Source organism: Puma concolor, chromosome B2 (assembly GCF_028749965.1).
Source record: "Puma concolor isolate L17-30 chromosome B2, mPumCon1.1.hap2, whole genome shotgun sequence".
Lineage (NCBI taxonomy): Eukaryota > Metazoa > Chordata > Mammalia > Carnivora > Felidae > Puma > Puma concolor.
Window position 1 is genome coordinate 131,924,868 of NC_141671.1, and position 24,206 is coordinate 131,949,073.

The 24,206-nt window shown below is 40.5% G+C and overlaps 1 protein-coding gene and 1 non-coding gene across 6 annotated transcripts in view; both read left to right on the forward strand.

Moving 5' to 3' along the window:
* STX11 (syntaxin 11) overlaps nt 1-24,206 on the forward strand; it is a 62,355-nt gene that overhangs the window by 32,976 nt on the left and 5,173 nt on the right. The gene's annotated exons all lie outside the window — the stretch shown is intronic.
* Nucleotides 10,622-10,725, forward strand: LOC112863021 (small nucleolar RNA U13). The gene has a single exon (XR_003223859.1). It is a non-coding gene; the product is annotated as a small nucleolar RNA U13 (small nucleolar RNA).

Sequence of the window (24,206 nt, forward strand, 5' to 3'; positions counted from 1 at the left end):
GCTAACATGGGCATATTTATCTTGTGTATGTCCTTTAAGTACTAAAAATGCCAGTCACTTGACTGACGGCAGGGAGGGGAGGATTAAGTCATCATGAAGCAGCACTTACTAGATGTAGACAAAAGTGTAGAATGTTCTGCTGGGTCTCACCTAAGTCAACTTAAACACATGTCTACACCATCCAACATCTTAGAATAACATTGATACTAAAAATCAGAATTAAAAATCATTGTGCAAGTGACAACATAATTCAGGCTCAAAATATGACTCTGACGGCATGTGATGTCCTGTGATGACCATTTACCATGTTTTCTTACGTCTTTCTTCCCATGCCTTGGCATGTTCCTTGGTTTATTTCAAGTATGACTTAATTTATGTTCTAATTTTTTGTCTTGCTTTTACAGTGAATATTATATATAGGGAGTGTCTGAGTGGTTGGAAATAATTCTTGACATTCGTTCTTTTGCTTCTATTTTGTATAGTTCAAACTTAGTTTATTGCTGAAGTATAGGTTATAAGTTAGACCACTATGAATTTTGTGGAATACTTTGTTAACTGTAAATTCGTTCAACTTTGATATTTTCCTTAAGAATTGGAATTTTTAAATAAAAGGTTAGGGTGGTGAAATGAAATATTTTCTCCTTTAGAAAATGGAGAACTCTAGGGGCGCCTGGGTGGCGCAGTCGGTTAAGCGTCCGACTTCAGCCAGGTCACGATCTCACGGTCCGTGAGTTCAAGCCCCGCGTCGGGCTCTGGGCTGATGGCTCGGAGCCTGGAGCCTGTTTCTGATTCTGTGTCTCCCTCTCTCTCTGCCCCTCCCCCGTTCATGCTCTGTCTCTCTCTGTCCCAAAAATAAATAAAAACGTTGGGAAAAAAAAAAAAAAAGAAAATGGAGAACTCTAGAAGATGAAACTCTTTACAACTTGTTCCCTAAAGAATCAAAATTATAATAGTGTCAACTCATCTGAAAAGAGGAACATTCCATCCTGTCGGTGTATATTTATTGTTGTTTAGTTGGAAAATTTGTCAAGTTATTAATTGCCGTTTGCCGAAACTTAGAGTGCTATAGATATTTTCTCCTTTTTGTTGATATCTAGATACCTATACATACCACGGATAACAGCGTGAGCACAGCATAAGGGTTTTTAAATTTTTATTTTTAATTGAACCATAGTACATGAACTATCATATTCGTTTCAGGTGTGCAACATAGTGACTTGACATTTATATACATTACAATGCTCACCACAATAAGTGTAGTTACCATCTGTCACTGTACAATGTTATTACAGTGTTATTGACTCCATCCTCTATGCTGTCCTTTACATTCCTGTGGCTTATTTATTTCATAACTAGAAGTTTGTAGATCTTAATCCCCTTCACTTCTTCCATCCCAGCACCTCCCAGGCTTCTGGCACCACCGGTTTGCTCTCTGTATTTATGAGTATGTTTCTGTTTTGTTTTTGTTTTTTCATCTTTTTGGTTTTCTAGATTCCACATGCAAGTGAAATCATGTGGTATTTGTCTTTCTGTGTTTGACTTATTTCGCTTAATATACTGCCTGCTAGGGCCATCCACGTACACAATATGTTTTTTCATTTGTATTCTTTCCATCTAGTCCTAGTAGCTAAAGCATAGATAAATCTTATATTCTGATTTTCCCACTCATTTCTGGCTAAATTAATAAGTCTAATGTGTTATTTTTAATTTGCATATATTTTCCAAATAGCAGATAATAAATATTTCATATTTTTATTGAGAATATTTTATCTCCTGTGAAATGTCTTTCTATATACTTTACTTGATAATTTATTGCCATGTTATTTTACCAGTTGGGGTGTCTCTGCATACAATACCGAGTACCTACACAATGTCTGTTATGTTTTGTGCAAATATTTTCTTCCAATCTCTTGCTTTAATCCTTAGTATTTGTTACTCCTTTTTGTTGCAGAGAGATTTCACATTTTATTTAGTCAAATTTGGTTATCTTTTTCTCTGAGATTTCTTCCATAGCCTCACATCTCATGGAAAGTTATCATTTTCAGGGCGCCTGGGTGGCTCAGTCGGTTGAGCATCCGACTCTTGATTTGGGCTCAGGCCATGATCTCACAATTTGTGAGACTGAGCTTCGAGTCAGTCTCTGTGCTGACAGTGCAGAACCTGCTTGGGATTCTCTCTCTCTCTCTCTCTCTCTCTCTCTCTCTCTCTGCCTCTCCCTTGCATGTATGTTCTCTCTGCTCTCTCCCTCTCTCTCTCTCTCTCAAAATAAATAAATAAAATAAACTTAAAAAAAAAGAAATTAAAAAAAAAGAAAATTATCATTTTCCCAGAGTACTGATATTCAGCTTCACTTTCTGTTAGTGTTTCTGTTATTGATTTTGCATTTTTAATTCTTTAATGTCCCTAAGGTGTATCGTAGGGTCTCCAGTAAGTATTAGAGAGGAATAAATTCTTGTTTTGTATGAATATAATTTATTGTCAAGTTGGCTTACATATAACACCCAGTGCTCATCGCAACAAGTGCTCTCCTCAATGACCATCACCCAATTAAGAAAGGAATCAATTCTTACTAGTCAATTATACCAGCCTAGTTGCTTATTTTTTTTCCCTCCACTATTACTTCTTGATGGCTTCTTTCCATATACTAAGATTTTGTATAAAATTGGTCTATTTCTTAGTGTTGTATTCATGTCCATTAATCTAATTTTTATGTTTGCAAAATTATTATGCTTTTAACTATGGTCTTATGCAAGTGGTAATATCAGCAAGAGCTTTCCTCTTTTTACCAGTGCTATATTCTTTTCAATTTATAAAAAACTTTAATCATTTATTATTTGAACTTTATTTAAGGATCATTTTATTTTTTAGAATTTTTTTAAACCTTGGTCAGAATTTTGGATTTAGTGCAATCAAAAAATTAACTTGGGGGGAATTCCAGATTCCACTAATACATGTGTCTAAGTGCTCATTCTCAAGTGGAATCTGTAAAGAGGTGGTTATGTGAGAAAGACAGGGAGAAAGAAGTACGCAGGCAGGATGGAGAGCTCCTGGTTACCTGCTGCCAGAATTCACAGCATTGCCCTGTAGGTGGTGTTTTGGATTTCCAGAAAGCCTATATCATTCTTTTTTCCTGCTTGCTTCTCTTCTGTCCTTCCTTCCTTCCTTCCTTCCTTCCTTCCTTCCTTCCTTCCTTCCTTCCTTCCTTCCTTTCTCTAGTTTTTAATTGTATCAAACATGCACACATAATTGAAGAGTAATGAAAAATGAAAGTCTGATAAAAAAAAAAAAACAGTCTGTCCCTTTCTATTTCATTTATTTCCCTCTCCCCAAAGGCAACCACTTTCAACTACGTTTACTTATTCTTTTGGTGTTTATATTTGTATCTCTAAATAATATGCGTCTATTACTATTTCTTGATTTTTCCATTTTGGGCATCATCTATTGATTTCCCTGTGCAGAAGGTGATGATTTAGCTCATTTTCAGCCCTTGCTGCCAGAGACAGGCACCACTCTTGTTCCTTCAAGAACTGTATTCATCCTCCCAGTACAGCTGAATCCTAATTTGAGTTACATCAGTATGTAACGATTATATGCTTGTGGTTATGGAAATACCAATTACAGCAGATCCATGTTTTATATCAGGATTATTCTCCTATAACTACATAATTGTTTGGGGTTGTTGTTGTTAGTTTAATTTATACTTACAACCTATTCAATCCCAAATTGTCTAAATCTCCTCCCAAGAAATTTGGACCCATCAGGAATTCTGAGTTTCATGTTTCTGAAGAAATCTCTCCTATAGCCTACTATACCTAGTCTAGACAGATGGCTTCCCAGTCCAGTGCACAGCTGTCATCACAGAATTTCCCTTTGCTGTTATCCGGGGGTGCTCTCTGCCTCTCTCCTCTGTTGAATTTCAGGTTAGGATTCTAGAGTCTGTATCTTTTTCGCTTGACTTCCTTGTTTTGTTGTAAGGCATTTCCCAGTCTCTTTCTGAGAAAGATTATAGGAAATATTTTTTTAAGACTTTGTATATCCAAAAAAATGTCTTTATTCTACCTCATATTTGATTGATGATTTGGCTTGAGTATAGAATTCTGGGTTGAAAATACATTTTCCCCAAAAGTTTAAAGGTACTGTTCCATTATTTTTTAGTTTCCAGCGTTGCTGTTTAGAAGTCCAAAGCTTTTTTGACCTTAGATACTTTGTAGGTGATCTGTTTCTATTACCCCTACCCCCAACCACCACAGTATGATGTCTTCTCTCTGAAATTTCTGTTATTCAGAATTTGAATTTAAAGTACTGGACTTCCAAATTCCTTTTTTAAATTGTTTTTCACCTCTTTCTTTCTTCTTTTTAAAAAAATGTTTGTTTATTTTTTCAGGCAGTGGGGAGAGTGGCAGAGATAGAGACAGAGACAGGGAGAAAGAGAGAGAGAGAGAGAGAGAGAGAGAGAGAGAGAGAGCGAGCCCCAAGCAGGCTCCACGCTCAGTGTGAAGCCCGACATAGGGCTTGAACTCATGACCATGAGATCATGACCTGAGCCAAAATCAAGAGTCAGATGCTTAACTGACTGAGTCACCCAGGCGCCCCTGTTTCTTCTTTTGTACTTTATGGAAAAAGGTTTTTCATCCTCCTGCCTATGATATGGGTCCATGTGCTGGACAGTAGGTGAAGGAAGAGGACTTGGAGGTCCACATTCCATATAAAAACATTAATCTCATCCTCCTCTTTACAGATAAAGTACCTCTCACCTGATATAGATTCAGAGTCTAGCCTGTCTAATGACCTGCTAAGGAAGGACAAAGGATGATAGGTCCTCTCCCTTCTTAAAAAGGCTTTAACCAAACTCTGTTTTTAGCCCCCACCATCACCTCCTTTTTCACAGGTACTCAGGCTTTAATTCTGATTCCTGGGTATTTATCAAATGGTGTAATTTAGGTTGTTTCTTGGCATTCTCTACTGTTAGCTTAAGATTCGATGTTTTGACTCCTTGCTGGGTTAGTAATCCCTTGTCCACTTGCTTTACAATTTCCAGAATTTTATTGTTGCTCTGTTCTCTCTGATCTTTTTCCTTGTCAGTGTATGCCTTTGTGTAAGTTCTTTGGGTAGGATTTTGGAAAGGAGCAGAAATAATGTTTACTTTGCCATTTTGTCCAGAATATAGGGGTCATCTTAGAAAATAGAAATGTGTTTTCTGGAATAAGTGGTAGATTAAGCTAAAAGCACTTAACAGTAGATATATTCTTTTTTTTTTTTCAACGTTTATTTATTTTTGAGACAGAGAGAGACAGAGCATGAACGGGGGAGGGGCAGAGAGAGAGGGAGACACAGAATCCGAAACAGGCTCCAGGCTCTGAGCCATCAGCCCAGAGCCTGACGCGGGGCTCGAACTCACGGACCGCGAGATCGTGACCTGGCTGAAGTCGGACGCTTCACCGACTGCGCCACCCAGACGCCCCAACAGTAGATATATTCATCAAAATAGCTACCTTTGCCTTAAAAAATAGAGACTGGAACATAAGACTGGGCTGTTTAAGTGGGCAAGTTTGGATTTGCATAGGGGATGGGGAGGGGCAAGGGTCATCTCTGATTGGAGAGCATGTCTAGAAGGAGGACAGGATAAAATGGCCATAGTGTAGTTTCTTTAGGCCGCAATAAGTTAAAAGCAAACATCTCAGTTCTCATCTACAAATTTTACTATTGATGTTCACGGAAAGCATGTATGTTCCCCACCAGGAGTAAAAGCCTAAGCATTGCCTTGGTTGAGAATTCACTCACTGTGTGTCAGGCATCTTACCGAGTGCTCCTTGAGATTGGTGGTGTTATTCCAATTTGCTTAGAACTGGGAGTCCAGTGCAGGTTTATTTGACTTTGCAACCTCTTTTAAATGCACAGCTATTATATCTCTGTGTCATAGTTGACACCAAGTATTGAAACTAAGAAAATTTTTGTCATTGCACAGAAAACTGAAGATGTGTCTCCCTTATCATCTTCATAGTCCTGTCTTTAAATGTGTCAAAAATCAGGAAGTTGCCTAAGTCAGTTTTGGTTTCAGCTTTAAATATTTCAGGGGTCTATTTCACATGTCTGGATTTTCATGTCTTTCTTTAAAAGTGCTTTCTATAAGCTTTTTTTTGTTGCCGTTGTTGCTCATCTTAAAAAATACTTTTAAGGAACTGAGACCACATCTCTTTTGCTCATTGGGCTAACCTTGTCCTCTCATATTGCCTGGCACATAGTAGGTGCTCACTAAACACTTGTTGAAGAAACGTGTAAGTCTGTCACAGTAGCCCATGCAAACGCACGTGTCTTGATTGATGTGCACAAGAACAGCAATCATAGCCTATTTTATGAATGTTACTTAAAAGCTAGCTAACAGGATGCCTGACTTGTTTTACACAGATAAAGTAAGCCTAACGTGCCATCGTTTGTATGCTGACATATGTATTTTAGCTAATAAGATTGAGATATTTTATTGTAATGTTAAAATCGAATTATCATGAATGCTCAACAGAAAGTTAGGATATTTAAAATTCTACGCATTTTATGGTTGTTGAAATTATTCTATGAGGGTATTGACAGTCTGTGCATAGGAGAATAGATCCAGTTATTCTTCAGTATATGATTTTCTGCAATTTTGGGCAGGTAGGAGTTTATCTCTTGATTCCAATTATGACTGTTACCAATATCACTGTAAAGATTCAACTTTCCATTTATCCAAAATAGAAGCTCTGAAATAAGGGAAATTTTAAATTCTGTTAATATTAAAAGGTCAACACCTTTAGCTATTGATTCTACATAGCAATAAGCAGCATGGCTTTTTTGTGGAAGAGTTTATATTGGGGTAAATGTGTAAGAAATTTGATCAGATCCTGCTTTTTTTTTTAATTTTTTTTTTCAACGTTTTATTTATTTTTTTTGGGACAGAGAGAGACAGAGCATGAACGGGGGAGGGGCAGAGAGAGAGGGAGACACAGAATCGGAAACAGGCTCCAGGCTCCGAGCCATCAGCCAAGAGCCTGACGCGGGGCTCGAACTCACGGACCGCGAGATCGTGACCTGGCTGAAGTCGGACGCTTAACCGACTGCGCCACCCAGGCGCCCCCAGATCCTGCTTTTTATTTTGTTAGTTTTGTTTGCAAGGAGCCGCTGTTTGTCTTCTTTGATAGGCAAAATGTAAGATACTCACCATGAAATAAAAATTTTCATTGTAAATGAGTTTGTTTCCTTGGCCCTCCTTCATACAGTGAATGAAGAACATCTGGGGTGCCTGGGTGGCTCAGTTGGTTAAGGCTCTGACTTCGGCTCAGGTCATGATCTCTCAGTCTGTGAGTTCGAGCCCCAGGTCAGGCACTGTGCTGACAGCTCAGAGCCAGGAGTCTGCTTGGAATCTGTGTGTCCCTTGCTCTCTCTGCCCCTCCCTTGCTTGTGCTCTGCCTCTCTCTCTCTCTGTCTCAAAAATAAATATTAAAAATAAAAAAGAAAAACATCTAATTCATACTTTCTTGTGGTTCTGAGTAAAATTAGGGCATTAATATTCTATCTCCTGAGTAATCAGAATAATACAGAAACTGGTGATAGAATAGTTGTGTGGTTTTATAGGATGGTTTTAGATCACGTGGTCTGTATATGTTTTCTAAGGAGTAGTATTTATAGTATTTTGAATAAATAATCTGGTGAAATAAACTATGCATGGCAATGGTGCAAAATAATAATGTCTAATACCATGTTTGTAAAATAGTTTAAAATTTATAGAGTGATTTTGCATGTATTATTTACATCATTTAATGATCCCCTCCCCCCACAAAGACCCTTATGAGGCAGGTAGTGTCATAACCATTTTATAGGTGAGGAACCTGACACTGGGAGTCATGAGATGTTTTGCTCAACTTTATACAGCTGGGGATGGAAGTTGGCATAAGTCCTCTGACAGTTGGCTGAGTACCCTCTCTCCCACACCACATTTGCTGTCAGGACTCATATCAGTGGGCTGAGGAGCCAGACTTTTCCCTACATGTTCCTGTATCCAACTGAAAGGCAAAACAAAGCCCACCACTACTAAGAACAAAATTTTACTAGTGGGGTGGGGAATAGGGCTTACCTTTCTGAGACATACGTGAGGGAGATGTTCGATGGATGTTTACTGAATTAAAATTGTTAATATGGAACACCTGGGTGGCTCAGTCAGTTAAGCGTCCAACATTGGCTTAAGTCATGATCTCCCGATTCACGAGTTTGAGCCCCATGTCAGGCTCTGTGTTGACAGCTCAGAGCCTGGAGCCTTCTTCGGGTCTGTGTCTCCCGCTGTGATTCTGCCCCTCCCCTGGTCATGCTCTGTATGTGTGTGTCTCTCTCTCAAAATAAATAAACAAATAAATACATTAAAAAAATTTTTTAATTGGTAATCTGCTCCCCAAAGAAAACCTGGTCACTGACTTTATAAACTCTAAATCTTGAAGATGTCAGTCCTCAGACTGACTTAGTCACCTCTAGACTCTTTCACAATCTCTGGGGTATGTGAAATCGGGGAAACCATTCTGAGACTCTTAAATGTGAAAGCAAAACAGGAGGATTCTCTTTCTTTTTAGAACTTCCTTCCCCTTTCCAAGTTGTCTTCATTGTTCCTGATTTCACCTGCACAGAAGTGGTGGTGGTACAGAGTACAGCAGGACCTGCCTGTGAGCCTGTATCCCTGAGGGAGGCCCCAGGTGGGAAGAAACCCCAGGCACTCCTATGGTTTAGCAAGAAGCCATTGCATATGTCACAGGGTCAGGGTCAGTGCTGAAGCCTGCATCTTAAGTATTCACAACTCTATAAATAGAGAAGAGTCTGGAAGAAAATGTTTTAGACTTATCCCTGGTTATTTTATAGAGTTACATATAGTAGCATTAGAGGATATGAATTCTTAAATTTCCATTCTGTATCATTTGACTTCTCTTCCTCCTCCTTCTTTAAAAGAAAGAGCATGTGTTGCTTTCATACTCAGGAAAAAGAGATTTTACAGTGAAAGAATTGCAACAAAAATTATTTAAAACCCCAAATAACACAGTAATGCACAGATATTAATGTTTATTTACGACTGTAAGCGAGATGGGTAATAAACTATTGATAGTGTATCAGTAAATGCACTGTTTATACTAATGGTTGCTGAACATCCTTTGGGTTTTTGAGTGAATTAAAAATCACAGAAGAGACAATAGCAAGTAGCCTATGCAGAGAGCTTACTCGACCTGGCAGTCTTTGAAGAGCTTTATGTGGATTGTCTCATTTAATTCTGTCCACCATCCCATGAAGAAGATATTTCTACCTGGGGAAGATAGGTGGAGAGAATAAATGTGACATAAGCGGAGGTTTGAAAAGCACTCATCTATTAGGTGTTGCCCTCTCTCACTGCTGGGAATCCTGAAGGCAGTGAGGCAGTCCAGGCTAGACCCAGGGGCGGATTGCCAGTCTCCTACATTTCCCGGAGTGTCTGTGGAATTCGAAGCAGATTCTACAACTCTGAAAAGAAATAAACTGATTGCCTTTAACACGCTGAGAGATTAATAGGGTCATCATCAGTTTCCAATGCTCCTTAGAAACCTCGATCACATCGCACTAATTTTTATTCTTTGTAGCATGATAGCCAGAAACGTCTCCGGTCCCAGATGACAAAGGAAGGTGTGGGAAATGGCAGTAAAGTCATGTTTGGAAGGCGCATTTTGTCTGCCCAGTGTTCTTTATTTTGGCAATCTGAATGGCAGACTTGTGATACACTTGAAACCATCTACCTCCATTTCAGAACTGGCTCTTCAAGTTCTCAGAATCTCTTATCAGACTGAAACTCAGCCAAGGTTAAAAGTGCCTGGTCTCTTTGCACTGTCCTACCCCCACTGTTCAAGAACTCCTACTTAGCACCCTTCATTACTAAACGGTTTCTGCAGGCCCTTTCTTGCAGAGGCTGCTTGTGTGTGAGATAACCTTTTTTTAGCATCTTTTTTTTCTCTCTCTCTTTACTATGATTATGACCACAGTCTTCAAAAGGAAAGAAAGGCTGTCCTCAGACATGGTAAGAGACACATGCTCCTTTCTGGGTATGCTTTATATTAATGTCTGTGTACAATGTGAACAGAATATTGTAAATGTGCACTGCATTAAAATCCAAGTAGGCAAGGGAGCCACGATCACCAAGTAGGGGACATACACCATCAGGATAGTCCATTGGTCCATGCTACTCATGTTTGTATTTTAAAACTCAGAGCAACAAAGTTTCATTTTATTTTATTTTATTTTATTTTATTTTATTTTATTTTATTTTATTTTTAAATTTTTGTTTAATGTTTATTTATTTTTGAGACAGAGACAGAGCATGAGCAGGGAAGGGGCAGAGAGAGAGGGAGACACAGAATCCGAAGCAGGCTCCAGGCTCTGAGCTGTCAGCGCAGAGCCAGACGCGGGGCTCGAACTCACGAACTGTGAGATCATGACCTGAGCTGAAGTCGGACGCTTAACCGACTGAGCCACCCAGGCGCCCCCAAACTTTCATTTTAATGCCTGAACATTTGCTTTTTAAAAATTATGATTTATCCAGGATTCATGTCATTCTCTTAGGTTCTCTTTAGAGGAGAGGTGGTTTGAGATCCTCTTGTAGGTCATAAGCATGATGATTGGGTGCTCACGCTGTTTTGTGACATGCACCACCCTTAAACCTTGTTACGACGTCAGCACATTACCTGTCTGACGTGAAAAGAAAGAAGAGATGGTTTGTCAGTATAACGAACCACCCCCCAAATCATACTGTGATTTCTTACAGTCATAGGATTAGATGAGATAATTCATATAAAGCTTCCACAGCACTGTGTGGCAGAGAGTAAGTCCTGGGTGTTTCTCTCACTTGGGTCGCCTGAGCTCAGTCATATAGAGGCAGTGGTGTGTGAGCTGGGGGCTGCCTCTCTCTCTGTGTGGTCCTCCTCCTCCAGGAGGCTGGCCTGAGCCTCCACGTGGCGGCTTCCATGTTCCCCACAGCAAGAGAGGGCAAGCCCCAGTGTGCTATGCTCTTCAAGCCTCTGTTTGCATCATGATTTCTACTGTTCTACTGTCCTCTTTCTTCTTTCTTTCTTTCTTTCTTTCTTTCTTTCTTTCTTTCTTTCTTTTTTCAATATATGAAATTTATTGTCAAATTGGCTTCCATACAACACCCAGTGCTCATCCCAAAAGGTGCCCTCTTCAATACCCATCACACACCCTCCCCTCCCTCCCACCCCCCATCAACCCTCAGTTTGTTCTCAGTTTTTTTTTTTTTTCAACATTTATTTATTTTTGGGACAGAGAGAGACAGAGCATGAACAGGGGAGGGGCAGAGAGAGAGGGAGACACAGAATCGGAAACAGGCTCCAGGCTCTGAGCCATCAGCCCAGAGCCTGACGCGGGGCTCGAACTCCCGGACCGCGAGATCGTGACCTGGCTGAAGTCGGACGCTTAACCGACTGCGCCACCCAGGCGCCCCTGTTCTCAGTTTTTAAGAGTCTCTTATGCTTTGACTCTCTCCCACTCTAACCTTTTTTTTTTCCTTCCCCTCCCCCATGGGTTTCTGTTAAGTTTCTCAGGATCCACATAAGAGTGAAAACATATGGTATCTGTCTTTCTCTGTATGGCTTATTTCACTTAGCATCACACTCTCCAGTTCCATCCACGTTGCTACAAAGGGCCATATTTCATTCTTTCTCTTTGCCACGTTCTACTGTCTTCTTGATCAGAGCAAGTCTCATGGCCAAGTCCACATTCAAAAGGTAGAGAAATAGACACAACTTCTTGCTGAGAAGTACAGCTAAGAATTTGTGGCCCTTTTTGTACAATCATGTGTGGTCTGCCTCTGGCAAAGTTTGTTCACGTTTCTCCTATGCTCCCCTTCACCCTGGGATTCCCAGAAGTCTCATATTATGGCATCAGCTTCTAAGTCGAGACTTATCTATGATCTGCATTAATCTGGACACAGATGGGACCCCTGCAGGTACAGCTCTTTCAATGTTTCCCCATACACACCTAACCTATAATGATGAAATAGGGAAAGGACAACCAAAATACGTAATCCGTTAAAACAAAACCAGAAGCACATTAACAGGATACACAACAATCGCAGTTCCACGGCAATTCTATCCGGGTCCATGTTGCTAGGTCCCTCCATTCCTAGGCCAGGGGGTGGTTGATTAAGACCCAGTTCTGCTTCTCAGGACTAATTCACTGATCCCTATTTTCTCCCCTGCTCTTGGCTCCACCTTCTGAAACATTCCTCTTTTCCCATGAGAAATGGCTTATTTCTGCTTCTAAATAGATTCTTTAGCCTACTTTCTGTTCATAGAAAAGCAGGCACCCAGAAGCCTCTTTCCTCCGAATGATCTCTGTCTTGTTCTGTATTTATCAGTAAAACTCTCTTTAAAACCTGGATTTCCCATGGGGTGCCTGGGTGGCTCAGTTGGTTAAGTGTCTGACTTCGGCTCAGGCCATGATCTCATGGTCTGTGAGTTCGAGTCCCGCATTGGGCTCTGTGCTGACAGTGCAGAGCCTGGAGCCTGTTTTAGATTCTGTGTCTCCCTCTCTCTCTCTGACCCTCCCCCACTCATGCTCTGTCTCAAAAATAAATAAACGTTAAAAAAAAAAAAAAAAAAACAACCTGGATTTCCCAAGAATCCCATAGAGTCCATGCCCCTAAAACCACTTCCCCATTTGTTTTCAAGACAGATCTCTGTTTACTTTGGGCTGAGTGTCAGGCTGCCATGAGGTAATAACACCTTTGGGAGTCTCAGAGCCCTTCTCTTGCCCAGCTGAGAAGGCCTTCTAGGCACCACATTATTTACAAAGGTCTTGGGGCGCCTGGGTGGCGCAGTCGGTTAAGCGTCTGACTTCAGCCAGGTCACGATCTCGCGGTCCGGGAGTTCGAGCCCCGTGTCAGGCTCTGGGCTGATGGCTCAGAGCCTGGAGCCTGTTTCCGATTCTGTGTCTCCCTCTCTCTCTGCCCCTCCCCCGTTCATGCTCTGTCTCTCTCTGTTCCAAAAATAAATAAACGTTGAAAAAAAAAATTTTTTTTTAATTTTACAAAGGTCTTTACTCTGAAGCCACTTCTTACTATAAAAATCTTTTCTTCCAGTTGAAGAGACTAGAGGTAAACGGTTTTATTTTCCAAACTCATGAATTCTGGCTCTTCTCTGTTTTCTCTACATAATGCTTACTAATTAGATCACTCTGTTTTCTTGGTTTTTTGTTTTTTTAAGCTCATGTCTCCCTTGCAGAACCTCATATGCAGCTAGAAGCACTCAACGAACATTTTCAGCCTTCTGCCTGGAGAGCTTTGCAGCTCTCTGCAAATTCACTGTGTGCATTTTCGATCTTTTGTGCTGCCACAGGCAGTGGCTTTGCCCATTGTCTTGCTGCTACGTCGTAATGTGTGCTGTCTTTCCCCTGACTGCTGCAGTTTCCTCATCACCTTCCCCACCTCCACTAACATTTTGCATGCCATTTTCCCAGTTTTTGCTAAATGCTACCTCACTGCTTTTCACCCACTGCCTGGTCCCAAAGCCATTGCTGAATGTTTTAGGTTTTTGTTATCGCAGTGTGCTACTTCTAGGTACCAGTTTCTGTATCAGGTAGTTTTTGCTGTGTTGCACTGGGGCTCCCCATGGCAAAGCCCTTTTGCACAATGCTTTCCAAGACGCTACTTACATCATTATATTTGCTCTTGTCCCAGTGGCCAAAGCAAGTCCCATAGCCACAAATTTGAGGAGTTGAGAAATAGTCTATACGTCTTGACTGGAAGAGCTGCACAGAATGTGCATTGAATTTTTGTTTCAATCTTCCACAAAGAATATGTACAAATTTGGAGAAGGAGAATGGGGCACTTGGGAGGTCGGGTCAGGAAAATAGCATGTGAACGGACGGTCATCACATCATGGAAATGATGACTATGTGGTATTAAATTAGTAAAATTAATAGCAATTATTTATCAAGTTTCCTTTATCGAGGTTCCAGTATATGCCAGGCTCATGAAAATGCTTTATATATGGTAGAATCTTTTTTGCTATCAATGGAAATGTCTATTCCATAAGAGTTTTCCCCCCTTGCTAACAGCCATCTCTTCACCATTATTTGTAGGTTACTTAAATACAATGAGCGTTTCTTTCCTTATCTTTAAAACTAAGGTATGGTGCAAGATAGTCACTAAAGTCTTTTTCTGCTTCTCTGATTTTATCTGACATAATTATGGGGTTGATTGAGGAGGAAACACAAATCACTTCCCTTTATCCATCTGATTTCCATACCAATGGAAATAGAAGGAAAAAGCACCCAGAGGCCAAAGTGTTACTTCTGTTATCAATAAAGACCAGGTTGGAGGAAGTGGCTTCATTGGTGGGGAACTCTGCTGTATGTCCTTGAACCTAGAATTAGATGGACTTGCGCTCTACAGCAGCTGACCTCTGCACTCCCACCCAGGAGCAGAGCAGAGAACACCAGTTCTCGGTTCTCGGTGGTAAGCCGACTTTCAAAAGGAAGAAGGAAGAAAAGCCCATGGGCAGCTTCTCCTTCCAGATTCACCAACTGGATAAGCAACTCTGTGCCTCTTGGCTGGCAGAGGTGGAGAGAGATGTCTACAGGGAGGGAAATGTCCAAGTGATGACAAGTGTTTCTTCTTAACAACACTTAATACCACATACCCTCCCTCAACCAATTTTTATTTATTTATTTAAATTCAAGTTAGTTAACATACAGTGTAGTCTTGGCCTCAGGAGTAGAACCCAGTGATCCATCCCTTACGTATGATACCCAGCTCTCATCCTTAATGCCCATCACCCATTTAACCACCCCCCTCCGCCTTCAGGAACCCTCAGGTTGTTCTCTGTATTAAGAGTCTCTTATGGTTTGCCTCCCTCTCTGTTTTTATCTTATTTTTCCTTCCCTTCCTTTATTTTCACACAGCTTCAGCACAGGATTGAGTGGACAGAACATGAACATAGGATCTGGACAGATGTGGGCTTAAATCCCAGCCTTCTTAACTTACTGATGGGCTGAATTGGATAAGGAACTTAACTTTTCTGGGATCCAGTTCCTAGTCAACTGAAAATTTTGTTACCTTCTTCACAAAGTTATTGTGAAGATTGTTGATGGACTGCGTATCAGTTGTCTGGTACACAGACTGACTCATATTGGACACTCAGTTTGTCACTGACATTAGTTTTTCCTTCCTTTCTTTACTTAGTAGGTTTGCTTCCAGAGGGCTGCTGACCCACGTGCAGCTTACCGTTGCTAAATGCTTGGCTTTTATCTAATTTCTTACCAAATTTCTGCTACAACCTGTAAAGGGAATGAGAGGAATATCAGTGGCAGTATATATATGGAAATATCTGAGGAAAGGTTTGACATTTTAACCCTGAGGCAAGAGAAACATTTGGAAACAAATGAAAGTGTATCACCACAGAGTTCAATGTTAGTAATGACAATCTGAGTCATCAATAAATTGTATCCAGTATCCTCTCTTTAAGGAATGAAATACATCAATGTATTTTTTTACAAATGTATATTTATTTTTGAGAGAGTGCGCACACGCGAGCACGCATGCGAGCAAGTAGAGGAGGGGTAGAGAGACAGGAGACACAGAATCCCAAACAGGCTCCAGGCTCTGAGACATCAGCCAAGAGCCAGACGCGGGGCTTGAACCCACAAACTGAGATCATGACCTCATGACCCAAGCCCAAGTCAGATGCTCAGTGGACTGAACCACCTAGACACCCCTATCAACGCATGTTAGAAGAGGATTTCCAACAAAAAAATGAGTGAGCACCTTTCACATTTGAAGGGAGAGTTTCAATTAAGTAAATGTCACTTACATGGAAAAACCTGCATTGATGACGTTGGATAACTGAGATTTTTCTGTGCGGGTGTCAAAACTGTCAACTAAAAATAACAATTTGTTGCCTTGAAGAATTGAAGAGGAGTAAACAGCCAACAGGATTAGAATCAGTGGCTCATAGGACTTTGTCTACGAGAAAGAGAATATGAAAAAAACACGTAAAAATTCTGTGAGATTGTCCTTTAACCGACATTATGAGTTGGGAAAGAAAAGGTCATTGATGATTCTCAAAAACTCGATCGGTTTTCCTTTTTTAAAAAATACCCCATGGAATAGTTATAAAATATGAAAGTTTAATCAAAGATATATTGGACTCAACATTTATTCCCCTTGATGTTTTCTTCCTACATTTATTCCCCTTGATGTTTTCTTTTGTCTTTCCTAGGCACAAGTTTGGTTCACATTCCAGGGCCAAAGCCAAATCAGTCCTAGGAGACAGCAGCTGTTTTTGTTTGTAAATGTTAATACAGATAAGACTGGAAAAACTTGTATAGGTGATTTGAACCTTGATCCTGGAGTACTCTTTCTCTTCACTCCCTCCCTTACCAAACTCATTCGTTAGGTTTTCCTCTGTTATCACTTTCATGCTCCTGACTGTAAAACTCGTATTTCCAAGTATCAGTGCTTTGTTGTTTCAAGCACTTAGGTCAGTCCTAACTACAGTGAATCAGTTATAAGAGAATTATCTACGAATGTTAATTCCGTGGGCTTTTGGCAAGTTGTGATGAGTTACTCCTGCCTGATAGAGTAACAGAGACTCTAATAGCCAAACATTGCAGTGTTGTTGGGGAAACTCTTGATGTAAGGAAATTATTATGAGAAAGAAGGTGATGGTTCTAATGGTGAAAAGATTTTCATGTGTTCATTCAGATCTAGGTTATTAGATGCGGATAATTGTTGCAGCTACAAAACCTCAACTAGGGAAGGGGATACGGTCTGAATGCTCGTGTCCTTCAAAATTCACATGTTGAAATCCTAATCCCCAGTGGGACTTTGGAAGGCAGTTAGGTCATGAGGATGAGGTCTTAATGAATGGGATTAATGCCCTTATAAAATTAGCCCCAGAGAGTTTGCTTGGCCCTACTGTATTGTGAGGACTCAGCGAGAAGACAGCCATTTACGAACCAGGAAGCAGGCCACACCAGGAGCCTTGCTGGCCCCCTGATCTCACACTTCCAGCCTCCAAAGCTGTGAGAAATAAATTTCTGTTGTTTATAAGCCACCCTGTTTGTGGTATGTGATAGCAGTTCAAACACACTAAGACAGGAAACAGTTCCCAGAAGATTAAAGATTTCAAAGCGTTCACTGTAAGTCTCTGGAAAAAGAAGCTAGTGTAGCTTTTGTGGTCACATTTTCTGGATTCAGGCCTCAGCTCCACATTTATGAAATTTGTGATTTTAAGCAAGTTGTTTAACTCATTAGGCCTCAAGTTTCCTCCTCACCTGTAAAAACAGGGATGACAATAGGGCCTCAAAGGGATTGCACGGTGCTTGGTGCTGTGTTGGGCACTCTACAAATACCTGATAAATGTTAGCCATAGAGCAGAATGCAGATGCAGATTTGAATACAGGAGTGGCTGCTTTGATGTACAGTGTGTATCTGCAGAATGCATTCAGAAGCATATTGCTGTAAGTAAAATCCCCACTGGTTGTTTATTGGCCATGCATATCAGACTGCCCTCGCTTCAGACACTGGCCAAAAAGTATGATTGAGGGAACTGAAAAGCAAAGATTTCAGGGAGCATCAAATGAGTAGAGTGATTGAAAAGTAGAGACTATCTGCTCTTTTAGATTAGATTCTCCCAAAATGCTTTGGAAAAACTCTTGGCTTTGCTTTAGAGAGGAAACACGACATTTATTATTATTTCTTCTAGCCTCAGAGTTTTATAATTGTAATCCATCTTGACTCCCACTCCTCAGACTCTGAAATTGTGCTTTGAGTGAACCCCAAGAAATTAAATAATTGTGTTCTTGCCAATGCACTTTGGATCCAACGCAACTTTTTGTTTTAGAGCAGCAGCAAAAAGATAAGACCTTTTAGGAACTCTTTCTATTTTAGCCTATAATTTTCAGAAGTTCAGAGAATGATCTTTACCTCTTAGATGTGCCATTTTTTTTAAATCAGGAAACAGAGCAGAATACCAGGTTTTACTCGTTTCAGTGAAATTATTTGTGGATCTGAATCCACCTGTTTGGGAAAGTACACTTGTTGCTGGTTAAGGGTTGTGTTCCTATGGTGTGTCTGGAAAGGTGACTGCTAACTTACTGTGACATAGGACCTATGGGACTCCTGGCCCCACCAGATGTCTGTGGTGCCGCTTGGACAGGAGGGACTGCACAAGGTGGCCAAGAAAGGAGTGTTCAAGGCAACCATACAGGGCTGTGCAGACTGCACCCCATACCCAGATGATTCGCCACAGAGAGAGACTAGAAATCCATCCCATGCCCAGTTTGCCAGATGCTGTGCCCTGGTATAGGGCTGCATCGCTCAGAGAAGGGGGCACTCTTCTAGCATTCACGAGGATGTCATAGGGTCCCTGCGCAAAGGCTCATGAAGGTGCCATATGGAGCAGTGGTGGGCCTAGGCATAAAGACACATTCTGATTTGTCATCATCACTTTATGTTTACAAGACTTAAAAAATTGCTCTAAAACCAGGACTTAGGAGCTATAGATTGTACAATCTGAAAATAAGACCACGGGCACTTCATTATTGCAGTAAGGAGTCATTACTCAAAAGTCCTCATTTGGAACATCTATCTTGGGGCAGGATCTTTTTAGTTTCGTTAATAGCTATAACTGTATACAAAGCCTATGTGTGCGTATGTGTCTCTCTCTCTAAATGTGTTTTATTTAGTTCCTATTGAAACAAGAATCCTACACTTTCTGAACTCAAGTAAAGAGAAATAAAGTCTCTAAAACATTTCTTTGTCATAAATACAGAAAGGACGGCCCTTCTGTGCTTTTGGGTTTGTTCCCCTCCTGAAATCTACAAGTTGAGTTTCATAATAAACCTCACATGGTTGGTACATTGCCCTGCGTGGAATTGTGTATCCCCATGTCTGAAGTTTCTCACTGCTTGCAAAGATACTTTAACATATTGCTGTGAAACAAAGAAAGGTTTTGTTTTCTGGTAATAGGCGAAATTTGCTTAATGTATGTATTGCTTAATGTATAATGTATAGATTATATAAAGACCTTAAAAAATTTTTTTAATGTTTATTTATTTTTGAGAGAGAGAGATAGAGCACAAGCAGGGGAAGGGCAAAGAGAGAGGGAGGCACAGAATCCAGAGCAGGTCCAGGCTCCGAGCTGTCAGCACAGAGCCCAATGTGGGGCTTGAACCTACAAACTGTGTATAGTCCTGAGATCAGGACTTGAGCCGAAGTCAGACACCGACTGAGCCACCCAGGCACCCCTATAGAGCCCTTTTAAATTAACTCCCTCTTTAAAGTTCTTACCTCCAAATACAATTGCATTCTGAGGTGCTGGGGTTAGGGCTTCAATATGTGAATTTGGGTGGGTTATACAATTTAGCTGTAACCATGTATGAATGGGTTTGTTCTTGTTCCCCTTAGAATAAGTAGGCGTAAAGTTTTTCTTTTGTGATCAGAAATGTAACCATGTTGTGTTTACAGAAATATGACCGTGTGTTGTGTTTACAACGGTTCCCTTACAGGCGAGTAGGAACTTTCATAGTTGTTCTTTGTAGCATCGAGTATACAGACTATGTATGTATTATACCCCCCACTCATTGACCTTCGGAGGTATGCAGAGACCTACCTTCTGAATCTTTCATTTCCTGTCTTTCTGAATCTTTCCCTACTGAGTTTGTTCAAGATTGCCCCCAACCTGCTATTCTAAGTTGTCCAGAACTGCATTATATTCATGAATAAAAAACTGCCATGATAATTATCTATGGAATGGGTCACAAGTTTGGGTGTGCACTGGCATCACCTGGAGATCACCCTAAGTGCACTGAGTCAGAAACTCCAGGGGACCAGGCATCTGTACTGTTTGCGGCTCTCCAGAAGAGTCTACCGCTTCCTAAAGTGTGAGAACCACTGGGCTACCACCACTTCTCCGTTCCTATATATTTTTGTACATAAGTTCTGTCTAATTGCCCTGTGAAAGAAGGCTTAGGAAACTTCCGCTTCCTTCCCTGTGGGATCTTGTTCTCCAGACAGATGATATGCGTGCCTGAAAAAGTTAGAAGACATAAGCAGATTTCTGGTAGTTGGTCATAAAATTTCTTTTGAATTCTTCATCTCTTTGTGAGTCAAAGCACATTTTAGCATTATTTTAGCAACTTTATGAATACAGTTTACTAAAATTTATTACGTTATTCTTCGTCACAGTGAGATAGGACAGTCAATAGAATTGTTTGATTTTCCCTTCTTGTTTTCCTTAGTTTCATTTTTAGGATCTCACAGTACAGAATCAAGCCACTGGATGTGTAGGTTAGTTTGAAGTTCTTTCTGTACCTGCTTCTATATTTTGGTGTGACTACAGCAAGGAATACATTTTAACCTTTTGGGGGACAGTCTTAGAAATAGCTTCTTGGTTGACATTTTTTTCTATTTTTGTTTTTTTCTAATTTTTTTTTTTTTATTTATCGGATTTGAGAGAGAGAGAGGAAGCATATGAGTGGTGAAGGGGCAGAGAGAGAGGGGGACAGAAGGTCTGAAGCGGGTTCTGTGCTGACAGCAGAGAGCCCCCTGTGGGGCTCCAACTCACTAATCGTGAAATCATGGCCTGGGCCAGAGTCGGATGCTCAACTGACTGAGCCACCAAGGTGCCCCGTATTTCTGTGTTTTTTAAATTTCTTTTTTCTTTTTAATTTTTCCAAGTTTTTATTTAAATTCGAGTCAGTTAACATACTCAGTGTAATATTAGTTTCAGGTGTAGAATTTAGTGATTCATCACTTATGTTTGCCACCCACTGCTCATCACAAGTGCCCTCCTTAATACCCATCACCTGTTTTACCCATCCCCCTGCCCACCTTCCCTCCAACCCTCTGTTGTCTATCGTTAAGAAGCTGTTTCCTGGTTTGCCTCTCTCTTTCCACCCACCCCACGTTCATCTATTTTGTTTCTTAAATTTCACATATGAGGGAAATAACATGATATTTGTTTTTCTCTGACTTGTTTTGTTTAGCATAATACTCTCTAGCTCCATTCACGTTGTTGCAAAAGGCAAGATTTCATTCTTTTTGATGGCTGAGTAATACTCCACTGTGTACATAGGCCACATCTTTTTTATCCATTCACCAGTCGATGGATACGTGGGCTCTTTCCATAATTTGGCTATTGTTGATTGTGCTGCTATAAACATTGGGGTACATGTATGCCTTCAAATCAGCATTTTTGCATTCTTTGGGTAAATACCTAGTAGTGCGATTGCTGGATCATAGGGTAGTTCTATTTTTAACTTTTTTCGGGCACCTCCATACTGTTTTCCAGAGCGACTACACCAGTTTGCATTCCCACCAACAGTGTAGAAGGGTTCCCCTTTCTCTGCATCCCCACCTATACCTGTTGTGTCCTGTGTTGTTGCTTTTAGCCATTCTGACTAGTGTGAGGTGATATCTCATTGTAGTTTTCATTTGTATTTCCCTAATGATGAGTGATTAGCATCTTTCTTTGTGTCTATTAACTGTCTGTATGTCTTCTTTGGAAAGATGTCTATTCATATCTTCTTCCTATTTTAAACTGGGTTATTTGCTTTTTGGGTGTTCAGTTTTATAAGTTCTTTGTATGCTTTGGATACTAACCCTTTACCGGATATGTCATTTCCAAATATCTTCTCTCCTTCCAAAGGTTGCCTTCTAGTTTTGTTGTTTCTTTCCTTTGCTGTGCAGAAGATTTTTATTTTTATGAAGTAATTGTTGCTTTAGTTTCTCTGCCTCAGGAGTCATATCTAATAAGAAGTTGCTATGGCCAATGTCAAACAGGTTACTGCTTGTGTTCTCTGCTAGGATTTTGGTTGACTTCCTTGTAGTTTTCCTAATGCTTGCTCCCTGGCAGAAGACCTCTGGGTCAGTGAGAGTAACTCATCTGGGGTGGGTTGGGTCAGGCCAGGTGGGCAGGAAGGCAAGGTAAAGACCACCTTCTTGTCTACACCCCCATAGAGAATCTTTAATTCTCCACACTGTTTCTTTCTGTCTCCTTACCTGATTATGGACTTGAGCGTTCAGATGAACTCAGGCCTTCACTTGATTTAGAATCCATGCCTTTATGGTTTTGAGGTCTTGAGAAGGAATGACTACCTCTAAACATCTTCCTCCAAGGCCATTTTCTGTGTGATCAAAGTGTGTTTTTCTCTTCATATTATGAATGAGATGATTCCCCCCCAGTAGCTTTTTACTGGCTTTAGGGTAGTAATACAGAGCATGGGACCTGTCTAGGACTAGTGGGAAACCAACAAACAGATTCCTGATGTTGTGGTGTGTGTTGCTTTACCTTAACCACCCAATTACCTTCTACAGTAGTGCCAACCAATTTTTGGCCAGAAAGCAAGGATGACACCTATTATTACCTTGGTCATCAAAATTCATCCATTCTCTGTACTGTCTACCTGTTGCATAGTGGACTGTATTAGATACTAACTTAAGCAGATAGATACATCTTAACTCCACACCTTCTAGCTGAAGCACTTTTCCCAGGTCACATCAGGTGTTAACTGATTGCAATGCATGTGTCTTAAAGAAGGACCTTAAGGAATTAATCCTTCAAGCAAATAATATTTATAGTCTTGTGGGATTTTATTTAATTATAAAATCTACACGGGCATTGTAAAAATTTTGGAAAACACAGAAAAGCACAAGGGAGTAATTAAAATCTTTCATGATGCCACAATTCAAAGAAAACAACTATTAACATTTTGACATATATTACTTAAGTCTTTGTTTCAGGATGTGTGTGTGGTTGTGCACAGGCTCTTCCCTTTACCTACCTTGTCTACCTGAGATGGTATTTACACTCCCATACTGTTAGACAGCCTCCTGAACTGCCATCGTTTATCAGCCAATAGCTCATTTTTACACATTTAAAATATTTCTGAATTTCTGTAAAAACTGCATGGTGAGGGAGATACTTGTAGCAATGAGCTTCACACACTCTTGCATGTAGCCTTAGAATAAATGTATATGTGACAAAACAAATACACATTTTAAAAGCTTTTTTTTTTTTTAATTTTTTTTTTCAACGTTTATTTATTTCTTGGGACAGAGGGAGACAGAGCATGAATGGGGGAGGGGCAGAGAGAGAGGGAGACACAGAAACAGAAACAGGCTCCAGGCTCTGAGCCATCAGCCCAGAGCCTGACACGGGGCTCAAACTCACGGACCGCGAGATCGTGACCTGGCTGAAGTCGGACGCTTAACCGACTGCGCCACCCAGGCGCCCCTAAAAGCTTTTGATACAATTGCTAACCTCCCCTCCAGAAAGATTCTATCAATTTTCTCTCCTACCAGCATTTTTTCGGAGTTCCCAGAATCCTCACCAATTTTTAAACATCATCATCATTTTTTTGTTTTTAAATCCTGCCAACTTGGTGGGGAAAAAAATCTCAGTGGTTTAATTTGCATTTCCTTGTTTAGTAGTAAAGTCCATCCTGATTCACTTTTATATATTTCCTGAAGAAGTTTCATGTAGTGGTTAAGTGGGACTGCTCTGGGGCCCAGCTGTTCACTTCCTGGCACCCAAGGGTAGGTTCCTTAATCTCCCTGCGCTCACTTACCATCTCTGATAATGACAACACTTAGTTCATGGAGTCTGTATGAAGAGTGAAGAGAGTATCATGTGACAAGTGCCTAGAAAGTACTTGGCATTACAGTAAGCACCTGATACATATCAGCGCCTCTTATGTTCTCGAGCATTTATATTTCTTTGTGTAGGAGTTGCCTTTTCATTTTCTTTGTCTGGGCAAGTGGTTTGGTTTTGTTTGGTTATGGCAGAAGGTTTTAATGTATTAAGTAGGTTAACCCATTACCTGCCATATATTACAGTTTCCCCCAATTTGTGGTTTGTTTTTAAATTTTGTTCAAAGTGAGGAAATATTTGAATATTAGGAAATTCAGACTATGGGATGGCATCATTTTGGCTCAGCCTAGGTCTTTTTTCTGCCCCTCAGTCCTGCCTCTGGAAGAGTCACTCCCCTATCACTGGGGAGATCGGGTATTGACTTTTGTCACCAGATAGCAGAAATGGCATTTTAAGCAGGATAATTTGTTATATTAAAAATCACCATCTTAGGGGCGCCTGGGTGGCTCAGTCGGTTGAGCGTCCAACTTCGGCTCGGGTCACCATCTCGCGGTCTGTGAGTTC